At 39.4% G+C, this 14510-nt stretch overlaps 1 protein-coding gene across 9 annotated transcripts in view; it reads right to left on the bottom strand.

Annotated features, from left to right (window-relative positions):
* The window catches only part of Nlgn1 (neuroligin 1), an 867654-nt gene that overhangs the window by 679887 nt on the left and 173257 nt on the right, over positions 1–14510 (bottom strand). Inside the window, exon 1 of one of the 9 annotated variants that reach the window (XM_029537344.1) lies at positions 12875–13468. The exons of 7 other annotated variants lie outside the window; for them this stretch is intronic. The gene's annotated coding sequence lies outside the window, so the exon portion shown is untranslated. Of the gene's footprint in view, positions 1–12748; positions 13469–14510 lie in introns of those variants that run through there. One more of the 9 variants, XM_029537340.1, reaches the window with a different exon arrangement.

Genomic DNA, 14510 nt, shown 5'->3' on the forward strand with positions numbered 1-14510 from the left:
TATATATATATATATATATATATATATATATATATAGTGGTGAATCTCTACAAGGCCACCGAAGCATAAACCAGTGAGTTGTCCTTTGTCAGGTACAGGTGTTAGTAATACTCCACTGCATCACTGTGTGACTATTGTTCATTGACAGTGTGTGCTAACGCATCAGTACTTATAAAATTGGTTAACGTTATTTGTCTTTTATCAAATTACAGTGAAAGCAGGCTTTGCCTAAAGGACTACTGAGCAAATCTACTGCATAAGATAAATATAGATGTAAAGAAATAACAGTAATCACATCATAAGTAAAGAACAACATCATTAAATAAAACTTCCTTCTACCACAAGATCATTTCCAGCTGTATAAAAAGATTGCAAGAAGTACCTAGCCAGACATAATAACAAATGAGAAAATGTTAAAGACATCAGTCATATAACTTCATAAGGGATTTACATCCATTCCATCCATCCCAATAGCTGTGCTGTATGCCCTAAGAAGCCATGAATATTAAATATTGAATATTAAAAAGTGCTGCCATCATAGGTATGTAAGCCTTTTAAAACATACTCAGTTTGTCTTCCTTCTGTGGGTAATCCCAGTTTGTGTGTATTCTCGGACTGGTGATATACACATGTATGGGAAGGCAAATGTATATATTTTATATGTTTGAGGGTTTGCTCCTCCCAAATATAAATTGAATCATCACAAAACTGTGACAACCACAACCTTCAGTAGATAGGTTGGAGGGAAAAAGGAACAAATTTCCTTTCATATTGAGTGTGAACTCTCAGCCGGAGGCCATCCAGAATTTGATAAAAACTGATCCTGAGCCTGAATACGGTGGTTGATCACCAAACAACGTCTGAACCTTCCTCCATGCATATATGTATCCACGCCAGTTAGTCCTCATACCAGACTTACAAATTAAGTATCCTTCTTTGAAATGACTAAAAAAAAAAAAAAAAAACTGAGGTTTTAATTAGCTAGATATCATGTGGAAGGCCAAAAATGCATGGAAATCCAGATTGAAGGCACAAGCACAGAACTGCCCAACCCCGAACATATGTCTAAATGGGTTTGATACAGAGCGCTCAGCTGTGCACCCCAGTGAGACCAATTCAGGGCAGCCATATGCTCACTGCGGCTCAGCATTTGAGTGTGGAGCACATGAGACCCCAACAGGAAGGAGACAGAAAAAGCTGGGACCGGCATGCTGGGGTTAATTAATAGGCATAATCTTGAGCGGCTACAAACAGTGTGGTACTGGAACCTTATCCAGAAGCAATTTATAGCTGGTGGCAAAAGTAGATGGTGAAGTAAGAGGCCTGTGGCCTCGGGAGCTGAGCTGAGAATGCTGGAGTTACAAGGAGCGACGATGACAAGGAAGGGTAATTCTAGTGTTGATATCACCTGTATCTGATGGTGGAAGGAAATGATATCACAAGCCTTTAAGGGGATAAATAAGGAGTGTGCAAGAACCCAAAGTTTAAAGAAGGTATTTTCTGAGATGTGACTATCAAACCTCAAGATACTCGTTGCATACAAGTCTGAGGGATGCTAGGGCACGGTGTTTCACTCTTCTAAACACAGCTTTGGGGGAAGGAAGTAGGAGCTTCAGGAACTCAAAGTCACTCCTGAGTACACAGTGAGTCTTAGGATAGCCTGTTCTACTTTAGACCTTGAAGGTGGGGGTGGCAGTGATGTGGTCACAAGTGCGTTTTCCACACTTAATTTATTATCTCATTTAATTCACCTGTGCACCGTGAGGTAGCGATCATTACTGTGCCTTTGTAATACATCGTTAAATACAAGCCAGAAGCAAAGCCGCTGGAACCCTTGCCAACAAGACAAGAGCAGAGCGAACCTGAAGCCTCAGAAGGAGACATGGTGGAAAGGTTAATGGACTCACTTGCTCTCTCTTAGTTTCACTCACTGCTTCCTTCCGGGAGGAGGAGCAGGCTGGCAGGCTTCACTAATGGTGTGGAGTGATCTTCCTTCTCCTTTCGCTGCCGAGAAGCACAAAAGGTTCTCTTTGTTCATTTTTTTTTCTTGGGCTATCTCTACTATCTACCTCTCCACTGATATTTAAAAAAAAAAAAAAATGAAGAAAATCAGATGTTGTGAAAGATGAAGAAAAAGTTGACAATATCCTAAAAACCAACCAACAAGGTATCTTAAGGTCTGACAACTAATTCTACCTAAGTACACACTAAAGTTTATACCAGGTAGTCTCAGAGACCAGTGAGAGGGAACAGCTTAGAGCAGGAGGAATGGACAGGGACTTTGGATCATCTCTAGCTTCCCGGAGACTCTTCTCCCTGGCAATGTTTGCCTGGAGGAGCCCTGGCTGAAAGCCCCCAAGGTCTGCAGACGGGTCAGTTCTTTCTTCCTTGACTTTTCTAGTCAAAAAAAGAACTCTTTCTCTCCAGCTGTCCAAGTATTTATCATCCTCCTGGAGCTGATCCTATTGTACCCTTACACACGTGCACACACACACACACACACACACACACACACACGCACGCACATACACACACACACACTAAAAACAGTCTCCTCAGTTTGTCTTCAGCATTACACTCAGTAAACACCAAGTACAGAAAGAAGCAAAGGAATTCAGGGATGTTGTGCTTATGGAGGCTGGAGTATAATAGGAAATAGAGTGAGAATTCTGGAGTTTTGGGTTCTTTAAAAAAAAAAAAAAAAACCACAGAAATGTTATAAGAATATGTTTTGCTTTTAATCCCAGGTGTGAGGATACGGAGCTGCTTTGATTTGCCTCGTGCTTTACCAGAGGTATAGCTTTGCCAGCTGCAGCTAGTTTCTACGACTGTGTGAGGTGGGAAAATGTGCCAAGGTTTTTTAGAAGGAATATAAATGCCAGAGCCTCATAGGTGGGTGGTTTTTTTTGGTCATTCAAGGTGGTTGACTGGGATTGGCTAGTAGTCATGCTTAAAGAAGAAAAATTAGATTCAAGGATCTCCCTCTCTCCCTCTCCCACTCTCCCTTTCTTTTGTTTTCCTTTCTCTCACCTGATAGGGGTGAGACAGGAAAGGGGGGATAAAGTTTAGGGAAACAAGAACCTACAAAGTAGCGAAGACCAGCTACAGGAAAAGGCCAGCCATGTGTCCATCTGTTACTCAGACTACTGTTCAGTCACCAGTGATCACCAGGTATTTCCGAGTCTGGAGAGGGATGCAGGACATGAACTCTGAAGGATGACTAGGAAGTGGCAGTTTAAAGGTCAAGGGGTAGACTGTGTGTGAGAGATGTAACTGGACCTGCAAATGCCATGGAGACTGAGGCTTCCCAAAGCAACCAGCGGAATAATAAAATGTGTGCTTCAGACTGCCAAAGAGATGGGTTAAGAACTTAAGAATTTGTAGGCAACTATAGGGGTTAAAGTAATATATATAATTGGGGTGTGTGGGAGGATATGGTGGGAGGGAAAGGAAGGGGTAAATAGTGTAATTATATTGTGATCTCAAAACAAACAATTTAAAAATTCTTGTGTTGAGTAAGATAAAAATGATCAAATCATTAAAAACAGCATGGTGGTAAATCTAGTCTTAGTCATTGGGAATAGAAGTTATGCCTTTTGCATTTTCAGATTTTAGTAACTGGACACAGTTCTATAGGACTCCACAAAGTCCTTCCTGAGTGAAGCACCCTGACTTCTATCATGTTCCCTCCTCGAACACCATCCTTCCTTTGTTTGTGGGCTTGGAATGGCCTGATTTCTCTAACGTCTTTAGCTTATAGAGATTCAAGCAAGAGGTGATAAGATAGACAGAACTATGTTAAAGTTCAGTGAAAAATGCCCTTTTTTTCAACAGAGGTACATATAGACTGCCATGGAAATGAAGAGTTACTGTTCAATAAGATGAGGATTTGAGGAAACCATGGTAGATTTTCTGACAACCTGAAGGGAAGGAGACAGAAGTAGCATCATTTTATAGTTTCTCTATTATATAGCTGGACACTTCTAGAACAAACGCCGTTTCACCTGTTGGCTGAAGTTGGAGTGCATCTTAGTCCTCCGTTCATGCTTTTCTATAGGGATGGAGAAAGGTACTTATCATTAAGTGTGCAAGAAGTTTTCCTTTCTACTTACTTTGAATATACTATGGGGTAGCATCTCAAAATACTCATTTTATAATCTAGAATTTATTTAGGGATGCTGGCTTCAAAATGAACAGGAAGGTGAATGAGTTGAAGGAGCAGGCAGAGGTGAGACAGAGGGTTCTTACAATGTCAGGGGCCGCAGCTTTGATGCATATGTAAAATACTGCAGGACATGGTTTTCAAACCAATGGGTGACCCTGTGATCTCCCCGAAGAAAATGAATAACAACTCAGGAGCTCAGAGGAGACAGCCAGGTAGAGCTGATTGCTTCCCTTGATGTTAAATTGATGCTCTTGTCTGATAGGGCCAACCATAGGTCACAAGTAGAAGCAACTTAATTATGCTTTCCAGTATCTTAGAGAGAACCGGGCACAGCCAAAGTAGTGTGGCATTTCCCATCTCTACTAAAGCTTATTTTTGCTTCGAATGAGAAGAGTGCCTGGGAAAAATGGGAAATGGCCCTTCCTGGTGCCTTGTTAAATTAACATTCCTTTAAAGAAACTCTCACTGCTGGAGAAGGACCACCACTTTGGCTGAGAAGATGTAATGTTAAGTTGCTAGAGTGGCTCTGTGCCAGTGATGTCAATCTTGACCTCTCTGGAATGATTAGTACAGAGAATGTACTTAAGCATCTTTGTCCCTACCAGCCCCATCTTCTGCTGGAATTGGCAAACACTTAGTGACTATTGTTTACGGAGCAACCATCTGTAGAGTTCCAGTGAGACCATTGACTACTTTTATACAAGACACCAAATACCAACAATGGCTGCTTGTACCTCCCAACCTTATGCAGAGGTTAAACAGTGACTTAAATGATAAAACTATTACATGAGCAATCTTTCTGTGCAGACATGTTTTCTTCTGTATTACAATGCCTTTTGATCTTCTTACAAACACAAGATTTTAAAAAGCACTCTGTTTTTTGTAGCGCATTAAAAAATCAGATAGCAATCATAATTTAATATACACATTGACATAATGAATTATCATGTACTTTCAATAAATTATAAGAATGGAAATAATTCTATTGTTTTAGTATTTCTTAATTAATCCTTAAAAAATAAAACAAGCTTAATGTGAGTATTACTAAAACTTTTAGGATTTTCAAATTATTATTCTGAAGGATATACTACACTACTTTAAAATTTCTGTGACTTCAAATAGCAACTGATTTCATGGTTTAAAAAAACCAAAGCAAAAGTAAAAGGACTGAGTATCAGCTAAGTAGGGCACACCCACCCATGCTGAAATATTGGCTATACTGATCAGTCCAAGCGGAGGAAAACAACTGTCTCCAGTGCTGTGCCCACCAATGAACCCACCCAGCTCCAAGGGATGCTTCCAATCCAATGGTGAAACAGATGGCCCTGTTAAAACTAAATGGGTCATAAAACAAAAACAAAAGCCATGAGCCTGGGAAAGCAGTTGGTAAGCATGGAGCTTATTGATAGAGATGAAGAGGAGATGAGAAAGTAGGAGGGGAGAGAGGACTTCAAATACATTATGATCATGTATGAAGTTGCGAAAACAGCAGAATTAGTATGTTTTAAAGGACTACCTTTTAATTATTTAATTATCTAATTATTACCTCATAATTAGAAATAGTTTACCACCAAAAGTATTAACTAAACCAATGTCATTGAAGAACTCCCTGGCCTGTTCAAAAATGAAACTTAGAAAAAAATACGTTTTATAAATCACCAAAAGAACTACTCTAACATATAAAAGAATGGGACAGCTAGTGAGTGAAATGACTCATCAACGGAAATATAGGGAGGCTAGAATTATGTTAATTATCTATTGGACTATATCCAGTCCTTTTAATCGGTCAGTCAAGGTGGTCTTCTTGGCCTCCAACAGAGGAAAGAGATGACAAACAACTTATAAAATAAACTAGTAAATAAAATCACAATATATCATATATATATATATATGCATGAAATTATTTTAAACACTATATGTTTTATTTAAAAAATAATAATCTATAGTTAGTTGGCAGCTCTACATGCTGGGGAAAAGCCCAAACCTTTGCCTTTGTGAAGGTTGTGGACACTGATATTATGGGGTCACTTGAATATGTAAAGGGGTTTCACCCAGGGATCTTATTATTAAAGACTACAGCTCTAAATTGCAGAGAGCTTTGGCATTCTCAGAAGATGTGCATTAGGACACTTGGCACAACTGAAGAAGTCAAGAAACTGGTGATGTTTTTACCGATAAGAAAAGGATAGATAACATTGTCACTTGTGTGTAAAGTTTTGGACAGCTACGTAATACAGATTTAAATCAAAAATGACAGATCCACTGACTCAAAACACAATGGCTGCTGAAGTGAACCTGTATGCCTTTCAGGTTAACTATTGAGTGGCTTAAGTATTACTTTCAGGTGCAGAGAGCGTGACAGGCTGTTGGTCAATGTTATAAGCAGGAAACAATATTTATTGCTCAGGATTCTCTGGGGATAGTTTGTTTTCCAAAGGGGAATTTTTAGGCTACTTATGACCACAACTTGACTTGTATTAAGTTGATATTCCCTAAATGAATTTGCAAGCATAGTGAATATTGTATGTAACATTAGCAATGCATTTTTGTATTTATAATTTATTCTATAAGTTAGAATAAAGTAATTAACCATGATTTTGTCGAAGAAAATTTAATTTACCTTTAAGTTGTGAATAAACAGTGAAAAGAAAGAAAGAAAGAAAGAAAGAAAGAAAGAAAGAAAGAAAGAAAGAAAGAAAGAAAGTAAGTTGAGAGGAAGAATGAGGGGTGAGGCAGTCAGGATGCCCAAAGATACAAAAACACAGGGGCAAGCAAAATAGTTGAATTATATATTTGAAAGAACAGCCAGCTCATTCCCCTGGCCTGGGGAGTTCAGGGTAGGGGTAAGGCATACCAGCCAGGAAAGCCTTGTAACAGTTAGGGACTAAGGGATTGCAGGTAAAACCTGGTGGCCACATTCACTTTGATAGGTTAAACAGGCACAGTCATTTGTCTGAGGTTTGAAGCCTAACAATTTGTATGCTTAATCGTTTTTCCTGAAAATCTAAAAATACATTAAGTATATCAGAAAACAAAAATGTATTGCTAATCTTACATACAATTGACGATACACACTAATATGAAAGAGTAATCATTGTAGTATTAAAGTGTTTTCAAAAGTAGCTAATGAGAAACACTCATATCTTTGCTTTTAGACTTTATCTGTTCTTCAGCTAAGAGAAAATATAAGAAACCTACATTTAGAGACATACTTGAATAATATTTTATATATGCCACAACTTTTGGTTTCTGGTCATGCTTCTACTATCACCACCAAATAAATATAGATAAATAAATAATATAATATATAGATATAGATGAAATATGAATAAATTAAAAAATGATGAGCCTATTTGTTTTCTCAACCATGAAATAAATAAATGAATTTTGTAAACAAATTGATAGACGTGCAGTTTGTTGTGCACACTACCCATAGTACCACCAAAAGGAAGGCAGGAATGGGAATCTAGTGATTGTCATCTGCATCATTAGAGAAGTGTAGTCCATATAAAAAAAACAAGAACAGAAGCAAAATAAACAGCATTCTATCGCCTTTCAGAAAGGAATTAGTACCAAAACAAAACAAACAAAGAATAAAAGCACTAAGAAAAACACTGAGTCTGTTTATGTGGGCTAACTCCTCAGCATGGGACCCACCCTGGAGTGTGCTTGATTTGAGAGAAGTATGGAAAGAGGAATAAGAATAGTCAAAATATATAATAGAAAAAATTAAAGCTCATAAGCTTTTTAAAAGCCATAAAGGAGGTGGAAGAGGAGGAGGAGGAGGAGGAGGAGGAGGAGNGGTTCTGTGGTTAAGAGCACTGACTGTTCTTCCAAAGGTCCTGAGTTCAATTCCCAGCAACCACATGGTGGCTCACAACCATCTGTAAAGGGATCTGATGCCCTCTTCTGGTGTATATGGAAACAGCTACAGTATCCTCATATAAATAAAATAAATTAAAAAAAAAAAAAGGAATTAAGATAATCAATAGAACCCATGCATGACACTGCTCTGGTGGCCAAGAACATGAGACAAGATAGGCCATAATGGGCCTACGTGAAAACCAAACACTATAGTTCTGCTCAAGGAGCATAATAATAAAATTATTTCTAATGACATTCTGTTATACCACAGCACATATTAACTCACAGAGACTGTGGTAGCATGCACAGGGCCTGCACAGGTTCAGTCCAGATGGGGTCCCCGTGCTAAGAGGGAGAAGTAGACAGAAACTTCCACACTTAACCAAGAAGCTATCTCCAACTGACATTCACTTGCAAATTATAGTGGTTTGTATTCTAATGCTAATTGTGCCCCCCCAAACTGTTTGCATGAGAGGGTCTGCAGTGCCTTCTGGGACACATGCTCCCAATTAATTCTGATTGGTAAATAAAAATGACAGCAGCCAATAGCTGGTGAGGAGAGAAAGAGGCGGGGTTTTGCTCTGGGGACCAGGAGGAGGAGGAGGAGGAGGAGGAGGAGGAGGAAGAGGAGGAGGAAGAGGAAGAGGAAGAGGAAGAGGAAGAGGAAGAGGAAGAGGAGAATTAGCATTAAGTACTAGCTAATGTTGCCATACAAACCAAGAAAAAGTAAAATAATTTTTAAAAATAGTATATATTTCACAAGTTGCATAAAAGCTTCAGAACTTAAAGTTAAGCCCTGCCATGACAACTGCATCTGGGTGGTCCAGTCTCAGCTTGCCGTGATGTATCACTGAGATTGTCTATTTTACATCTCTAACATTAACTTAACTTGTATTTGTTCCCAAATGAATTTCCTGTTTAACTTGTTTCTCGTAATTAAACTTTATCTGGTCCTAGAATATGTGTTATTAGAACTCATTATACACATTCACACTTGACTGCCATGTTTGGCTCCACGTCCATACACTGAAGTGTTTCATGACTATACATAGGAAGAAAATTAAATAATAAATACAGAGAGTTGAACGTTTTATGAGTGTCAGGATGAGAGAGTGCCTGCAAGGCCCATAAGGTTTCACACAAAAGAGGCATTACGGCTGAATCTCACATGCTGACACATCCCTCATCTATAAACTCTGCAGTAATGGCAGCAGTAAAGTGTCCTTCCATTGAGTAGAATTTCTCTCTTACATGCAGTGGGAATAGGCACAGAAGAGATTATATTGACTGCTATAAAAAGAATTCAAATAAAACTCCCCAAAGTTTAATGTCTAATAATTTCAAATGCCTGGAGTGATTTATTAGTTTTCTCTGACTTCAGTTAAGCTTACACTTGGCAGTTTTTACCCCAACAGATATGCTACCAAAAGGGAACATAAGTTTAGATTTTCTTTCCTTTTCTCTCTCTTGCAACACTCTTTCATCCCCACTAGACTAAGTACACTTAAAACAATGTCTTGCTATTCAAGAACGATTCCTGGAAACAGCTGGGAGTCTCAGGGCCGTAAGGACCGGCTATTCCCAAGATATTATAAGTTATCTTTTAATAATAATAAATAATAAAAGAATGTTCTGCCTTTGTTGAGGGTAGTCATTAATTCCACCTTTATTTTCCTGGACCTTGCACATTTTGAAGATTAAGCATTGAAACTTCAAATTCATGTAGCAGTAGGCTTTTTATTGCAGGTCCCAATACAGCAAAAGAGACGTTTTGTACTACAGATAATGTATGTTGAATTTCAATCATGCAGAAAAGTAAACTCTCCCTTTTAGTGTACTTTCACTTAATAGCAGGTAGAATTTCATCTTTTAAAAAAAAATGGGGGATCACAGTGAATGTGGTTAATCATATCAGAACCATGAGAGCCGCAGCCACTATATTAGTAATGTCTGGAATTTAGGCCAGTTAGACCATATAGAAGATAGCAATACCCAGGGAAATGCAATATCAACACTGCACACCAATAGCTTTTGGGGATTCAATACCTATGTCTTTCACTTACATTAAGAATGGAATTTGCAATTTTTCAGCATTAATTGTGAACTTTTAACCTTCTTTTCCCAATTACACATTTTGTGAAACTCTAACATAAAATAAAAGGAGCCAATCGAGGACACTGTGTTCCTTTGAGAGATCATTACCATATGTGTGCTGGAGAAAATAGAACAAAATGTACTTAATTTAACAAGTGCACCCTGTAGTAACTCACTAGTCCTATAAGAGGTCCTCTCTGATTGTCAACCCGTGCCGAGCTTGTATTCATTAGCTGGGTGCGGCTATAAATTTGGAAGTGTTCTCTGTGAGCTACATCCTTTGCTATTGGCTGTCAACCTGGACTTACCTCATACAAGGCTTATTGGAGCTTTGTGTAGAGATTTACTGTAGAAACGTCATCAAACCTCCAAGTAGATTATACAAAGAGAAGGTCAATGCTGCCCATTTTCTCTTTCACCACCCAAAAAGAACATAATGAAGCCTTGGAAAATATCAGCTACTCTTGATAGAAAAGTATTTCCAAGCTACTGCAGAGGTATGTCAACTTACTCACCCTTGTCATCAGTCTGAGACCCTCAGTCACGACAAGTACCATTGCCTTAATAATTTTGGAATATGCAAGTTAATCTTTAAAAGGACCTCCATCTTTTATTTTGGATTTCTAATCGCCTTTATGTCAATAATTGTATTCTCAATTGCCTAAAGAGAGAAATATAACCCACCTATCATTCAACACGCTTTATTGATTTTGTATTATCAGTAAATATGATTTGTATTATAATTTGGATATTTGCTGTTCCTAGACTCTGTGGCTAGGAGCAGTTGCTGGAATGCACCACACACAGAACATCCATTCTTTGCCTTCCAAAGCACACAAACCACGTGACAGAGAGAAGCATGGAAAAGAGGCAGGGCCAGCTTCACAAATATCTGGGGGAAACGAAAGGGCTTGTAGAAACTCTTCCTTGGAATCTATCATTTTACAAAGAGTTAACCCAAGCCCACAGAAACAAGAAGCAGCCAAGGTCCCACTTTAAAACTCCTGGGACACAAAAGTTTTCAACTTGGCAATTGCATCTTTAAAATACAAATTTCATATACTAGCTTCAGAATTCAGTTTAAAAGACACATGGGCAAATTCTGGGTTGTGGGTAAGTTTGGTAAGGTTCCTCTCATCAGAGCCAGACTGCTATCTGAAGTATTCGAAGTTTGTCCAAGTAAGGATGGGAGGGGATGAGCTCAGATGACATTGAAGGGTTGTCTCTCTGGTGACTTCAGACTTAACAGGAGAATCTTTAATGTTAAAACTAAAGGTGTCTGCACATATTTCACAATGTATCCACACAAATCCTGGGAAAATGTCTAATGATTGCTTTAGGAGACTAAAATAATACCAGATGCCACATTTTCTATCACGACAATTACCTTTCTTCATTTTATTTCAGTGCATTTGAGCACTTGCTATTTTGTAAGTGAGTACTCAACCTTAAACAGAAAAGGCCAATTTAGAGAGCCTGAAATGTCAAGGGATGTGAGGGAGTTTCCTGCATCTAAGCATCTGTAGACACTTCCATACAATTCATAAATACTTATATATTATTATGTAAATATAATTGTGCTGGAGCTATGTGGATTTCAAACTTCAATGAGAATAATGTCCTTTTCAGATTCCAAAACAACTTTTACTTCCCTTAGTCAATTAATATTCACGCATTTGAAAGATTAATTTTAATTACCGCTGGTACAATCGATTTCCTTCTGCGAGCACAGAGGAGTTTTTTTTCTTAGAGCTACAAAATTTCTTTAACTGAAAGAAAAAAAAATATTTTAACCTAAATTCAGTTGCAAGAAAATCGCTAGAAACGCAAGCACTCACAGCTCCCTGGGAAAGAAAAACTAGGAGTCAGGAGCAGAAGGAAGCAAGCTAAAATCCCAAAGGTGGCTAGATGCCCGATGCCTGGTGCACTCAGCCTGGGCCCTGGGCGGAAATACTGCAAAGAGGCTCATCTAACTCAAGAAAGTTAAGACAGACTGTATTATGCAAAGTCCTAAAAGGCAGTCACAAGATAACCTGAGTGACAGAATCCTACTTCTTTCTCCAGGATTAGATGCAGCGACTGTAACCCTTTAGTGCCCGGCCGAAAAGAGGAGGTGGTGGGGAAAGGCAGAAAGAAACAGAGGGTGGGAACATCGGAGCTTATGAATAAGGCCATCCTCTTGCTGACTGCATCCCCAGCATTCCCCCAAGAAGCTTAGACAGCCTGGGAAACTGGGCCGAGGCAGCACAATGAAGACCGGAGCTCTCCCCCAACCCCCAAGCGAGATTTTCTAAAGCACTGGCTGCCTCCTATCCTTAAAGTATCGCTAAGAGAAAAATCGCCTGGTCCAAGAGGGATCCCCTTACTGAGAGATTTTTTTTTTTTTTTTTTTTTTCTTCAAGGCAAAGTTGAGAGGCAGAAGGCTGCTTGGTTTCCCCACTGACGCCACAAAACCCAGGTTTTGAAGCTAGGTGCGAGCGGAGAGGTCGCGATGCCTGGGAGATGCGCGAGGTGGGCTTCCAGCCTGCTCGCCCCATTTCTCCGGCGCCGCCGCGTCCGCAACCCCTCCTGCACAGTGATACCCAAACCCGCAGCCCTCTCCCGAGGAAAGAGGCACAAACTTACCCTCAGGAAGACACGTCCACCGAGGGAGCCCCCTCATCTTCCCCCAGTCCTCTTTGCATTATTCAAGGAGACAGTTTTACCAACACTTCCCCGTCAAATTCAAGCCAAAACGGTCAAAGTATTTACCAGTTTGCAGATGCTTTCTTTTCAACCTCTGGAACTGGGTAATTCTTGTTTCAGAATTCAAGATGCTTCCTTTATTTATTTATTTTTTTTTCTTTAAGCAGCCGCAACCCCAGATCCACCTCCCCCTCCCTCGTTATTCACCCACGGACACTTCCTAAACGTGTGGATTGATGCTTTTTTTCTCTCCAGATGCTGCCACGATCCAGAATCCTGGAGAACCAAAGCCGCATCCGTGTAATTCCTACCATCAGGCAAGAAATACAAACGATCAAACAACGTTACTTCTTTGAGCTGCGATCAGATAATCCTACTAATCCAATAGATTTATCTCGATTGGAAATTGACCTCAAAAATGAATCCCCAGTGCTGGTGTCCAGTAGAACGATTTCGTAGCCCTATCCGGGTTACCGAAGGGCTGTGGTTTCTTTCTTTCCTTTCCTTTTCTTCTTTCCTTCCTTCCCTTTTAAAATTTTTTAAAAATCTTTTTGGATTCTGGGTGCACTGCTCGCAAAAGAAAAAAAGAAAGAAAGAAAGAAAAGAAAAAAATGCCGAGGACCCTGGTTTTCCCCTAATACAGGTTTCTACTCCAAATCGGTGCAGAATGAAAAATGATACAAAGGTACCCCTAGTGGCTCGCGGCGATATTGCAGCGAACTCACTTTTTTCCTCCATCCCCTCTTCACCTTTTCCACCCCTTCCTTGGTCCTCTGGCATCTAGGAATAACTTGCTGTTATAGTAACCAGGGTGCTGAACTCCAATCACTATTAGTAAAATGAAGCTGTTTACTAAACAGGTAGGATGGGTTTTGCCTTTTACTGGAAAGCTGAAGGTCTGTGTTTCTGACTCTTCGACATTTAAAGTTTTCCCCCAATAACATTTAATAGCTAATATGTCAACTTAGGGAAGCACTGTGATCTCAAGGAAATATATTTGTTTTCTAAACACCCATAGTTAGCAGTTAGTATGCACGCGTGGTCATGAGCACACGCGCGCATGTGTGTGTAAACACACACACACACACACACACACTCACCCCAAAAGTCCTGTTCTTCCTGAAATGTATTGTTTCAGAAAACCATTTAACCTTGTGTTTCCTTTGAATAAATATAATAAAGGATTATCTAGATAATATTTTATCTTTGGGGATTTTAAAATATCTTCAATTAAATCTATTTTTTATCTGTGTGTATATGCATGCAGAAAGTTGCATGTGCAAGCACACATATGCCACAACCGATGTATGGAAGTCAGAGTATAACTTTCAGGAGTCTGTTCAGCTCCCTCTATTTCATGGACCCTGGGGAACATTTTTACCCACTGAGCAATCCTGCCAGTTCTCATTTTTGGAAGGAGATTTATTTGGAATATGTGTGTGTGCTTATCATTTTACTCATATATGTGCATGCAGCTATGTGCATGCACCCTGTGTGTGCAGATGCCTAAGGAGGGCAGGAGAAGTCATGGATGCCCCAGAGCAGGAGACAGCGGCTTCTGGGAGCCATCCAGCAAGCATACTAAAATTTGGGTTATCTATAAAAGCAGTAAGCACCCTCATTGTGAAGCCATTTCTCCAACCCATTATTTTGGATTTTATATATATATATATATAAAACTGTTCAGCAAAGCAGGCACAAT

Source organism: Mus pahari, chromosome 4 (genome assembly GCF_900095145.1).
Source record: "Mus pahari chromosome 4, PAHARI_EIJ_v1.1, whole genome shotgun sequence".
Lineage (NCBI taxonomy): Eukaryota > Metazoa > Chordata > Mammalia > Rodentia > Muridae > Mus > Mus pahari.